At 38.5% G+C, this 3,894-nt stretch overlaps 1 pseudogene; it reads right to left on the bottom strand.

Moving 5' to 3' along the window:
• Positions 1-2,037: 2,037 nt before the first annotated feature.
• On the bottom strand, positions 2,038-2,181 carry LOC118999284 (uncharacterized; annotated as a pseudogene).
• Positions 2,182-3,894: the final 1,713 nt, after the last annotated feature.

The following is a 3,894-nucleotide window of genomic DNA, read 5'->3' as shown; positions in this document are numbered from 1 at the left end:
GTTAGTTTTGAATCCAGTACTCAAACTTCCCTGATAGTTTATAATCAAACTCTTCCATTTTTCAGAACTGGGCTAAGCCTTTTAACCTCTTTGAGCTTCCATTTCTTCTTTTGTAAGCAATGGTAATAATAAATACCATAATTTGTAGGGGTGCATAAAAAGTCAAACAGGGTAATGAATGTGAAAGCATTTTATAAGTCGACACCCTATAAAATACTATAAAAACTTTATCATAATTATTATTGTCTGAGGTAATTCAGCAAAATATTGGGATGTCAACAAATACAACTCATAAAAGAAATAACTGGATTTTATTTATCTATTTATTTATTAATTAATTCATTCAAAAATGACAGAAAATCATTCTCACAGTTCTGGAGGCCAGAGTCTGAACTTAAAATGTTGACAGGGCCACCCTCCCTCTGAAGTCACTAGGGGAGAATAGAAATTACTGGATTTTAGAGTTGGAAAGGACTACTAAAGATTATCTAGGTTAGTAACCAAATAATTGAAGACTTTGTTACATGTCTAGTTATTAAATCAAAGAATCTTTTTAAATGTATGTTTGTTGACTGACTTTTGATGGAATTAGAAATATTTGATTACTTCTGAAAGAGGATTTTCCATCCAGAGCCTAGGTACTTCTAAGGCTAATTCACAGTCCAATTTATTAAAAGGGGCAGTGGACGATTTGGTTGAGCTGTGCTTACGTTAGCTGTGCTTTGGTTGAGCTTCATTCTTACGGGGCTGGGTGTGAATCATATGACTTCACTTTCTCTTCAGGGGTAGCAGGCTAAGTAGGAGAGAGGCTGTGGCAGGGCTTAGTAACCTGGAAAATAAATACTATGAACTAGGACTCAGATCTAGCCTCCAACCTTGTAAGGCCAAAGTGCATGTAACCAACTTCTTTCTGCATTTGCTTTGACTTTGCTGCAAGAGAAGAGGAGGCAGACATTGCAGTAGGTGGGCTGCAAGAAAATTCGTTTATTCTCTTGCTCTGCCATAAGCAAAGTAACACAAAGTCAGTATAGGTAAGAAGGGCAGAAGATGACAGCAGGGAAATTCGGGCAGGGCTGCCATTTTCTCTAGAATAAGTAGGGTTTTGATGGTCTAATGATTTCTGAAGACTATTGGCAAGTTCTGGTTAGTTAATGGAGATATATACATGTTTTAATGACCAGAGCTAGAAGAGAAACTCACTTTAAAAATCCCCTTTCATTGCCCTGGTGAACGTTTAGCTCACAGATCCGAGGCTGCAAAGGGCGATTCACATGAGAGAGGTGAAACTGCACTCCCACTCTTTTCCATCTTTCAAGATCCCATATTCCACCTACTCCCCAGTAAATGCACTTCCACTGTTAATGATTTAAATGATGAAGTTGGTTCAGTGAGAAGAAGCACCATGAAACAGAACCGTGGAGAGTGGAGTTCATAAATCTGTGACAACCGGAGACTGGGTTTTGGAACAATTTCATGGATGATGGGCCCGCAGGTAAGAGGACTCAGGCCTCCAGTGACACTGCAGGCCAGGCTGCTTCTTCCCCATTGATGAAAGGGCAGGTTTCCATGTAGTGGCACTGCCCTGGGTCAGGCGCGTTTTCATTGCCATGCCGGGGAGATTGCCGCAGCGCTGCACACTGCATCGGCCGTGTACGGCAGCTGACTTGCATTACTGTTTTGATGACGCTTGTCACTGAAAAGAGGTTTCAGCCTCAGGAAAAGCCTTAAAGAGGCCTTGTAATTCCTCCTGAAGCTCTACCTGCACCTTGGGATTGTGTCAGGGTCACTCCTATTCAGACAGGTGAGGGGAGCAAGAATTTGCCATGTGGTTCCTCCTCCCATCTTTTCATCAACCCGCTAGTCCTTAGGAAAAGTCACATTGATTGCTTAAAAGGACATTTTAAAAACAATAACAAAAAACAAATCCAAATAAAAATTCTTATAGAGCAAAAACTATCCAGTGCTCTGTCATTAATCAAGAGCTATAAATTCTGTTTCTCAAAATGGTAGTTTGCTATGACTTTTTTTCCCCTGAAATATTATAGAAAAGGCAAGTGGCAGCTGCAGGTATTATGCTGCCCTGAGCTGTCAAAGTCTCTCCAGGTTGCTCTTTTTTTTTTATAAAAGGTGTTTTTAATTGTCAATTTTATATGGATTTTCCCACACTTATATAATAAGGTAACAATTTGTTTAAATTTTATTTTAAAATGCACTTATATTTATTTTATTTTTTAATTTATTTATTTTAATTGTTGTTCAAGTACAGTTTTCTATCTTTTACTCCCATCCCCGCTCACCCCACCAGTGCTCCCCACCTCCCTCCAATTTCTAAGCACCTTAGCTTTTGTCCTTGTGTCCTTTATACTTGTTCTTGTAAACCCTTCTTCCCCCTTTCCCCTGAAATTCCCTTCCCTCTCCCCTTTAGTCCCTGTCAGCCTGTTCTCTATTTCAGTGTCTTTGGTTGTATTTTGCTTGCTTGCTTGTTTTGTTGTTTAGGTTCTTGTTAAAGGTGAGATCATATGGTATTTGTCTTTCACTGCCTGGCTTATTTCACTCAGCATTATGCTTTCTCAGAAAATTAAAAATGGATCTGCCTTTCGATCCAGTAATTCCACTGCTAGGATTATATCCCAAGAACCCTGAAACACCAACCCAAAAGAACCTATGCACCCCAATGTTCATAGCAACATGATTTACAATAGCCAAGAATTGGAAGCAACCTAGGTGTCCATTAGTAAATGAGTGGATCCAATTACTATGGTACATTTACACAGTGGAATTCTATGCAGCAGAAAGAAAGGAGCTCCTACCCTTTGCAACAGCATGGATGCTATGACTTTTTAATTTAATCGATACATGTCCTCAAGCCCAGCTCCCTTTTTCAGCAGTTTGTTTTTTCTTTTTTAAAAATTATTTTACACCTTCAACCCATTTTGACTATCTTCCACCACTGCCTCTGGCAACTACCAATCTGTTCTCTTTATCTATGAGTTTGGTTTTTCTTTTTAAGAATCCAGATGTAAGTGAGATCATATGATATTTGTCTTTTTCTGACTTACTTCATTTAGCCTGATGCCATTGTTGTCATAAATGGCTAGATTTTATTCTTTTTTATGGCTGAATAGTATGCTGTTGTGTATATTTACCACATATTATTTATTCATTCATCCATTGATGGACACTTAGGTTGTTTCTATATCTCGGCTATTGTGAATGATGCTGCACTGAACAGAAGTGTGCAGATACCACTTTGAGGTTCTAATTTCATTTCCTTTTGATATATACCCAGAACTGAAATTGCTGGGTGACATAGTGGTTCAATTTTTAATTTTTTGAGGAATGTCCATACTGTTTTTCATAGTGCCTGCACCAATTTACATGCTCACCAATAGTGCATGAGGATTCCTTTTTCTCCACATCCTTGCCAGCTTGCTATCTCTTGTCTTTTTGATAATAGCCATTCTAAGTGGTATGAGGTGATATCTCAATGTGGTTTTGATTTACACTCCCATGATGATTGGCAATGTTGAGAATCTTTTCATGTACCTATTGGCCATTTGTATATTGTTTTTGGAAACGCTTTTCCAGCATATTCTTCTTTAAGCCTGCCTGGAAGGCTGGCTTTACTGCCATTGTAGGTTGTATACTCTGAGCACTAAATGTTCCTTTTCAGGTCTGAATTCTTCTTTCCCCTCTAAGCTGTTTTTATGACTTTCTAGAGACTGAAGTTAGTACTTTCTCTCACTTCTCTCTAAAATAATGTTTAAATGGTTGCATATCATACAACCAAGGCCATCTGCTTCAAGCTCTTCTTAAATCTCTTACCCATGCTACTTTCATTCAGGTACGCTGCCTTTGAGTTGATTCAGTTCAATCCATTGAACTGACATTTAT

Source organism: Sturnira hondurensis, unplaced genomic scaffold, assembly GCF_014824575.4.
Source record: "Sturnira hondurensis isolate 20B ecotype Veracruz unplaced genomic scaffold, ASM1482457v3 Scaffold0014745, whole genome shotgun sequence".
Lineage (NCBI taxonomy): Eukaryota > Metazoa > Chordata > Mammalia > Chiroptera > Phyllostomidae > Sturnira > Sturnira hondurensis.
This window is presented reverse-complemented; position numbering and strand designations above follow the sequence as displayed.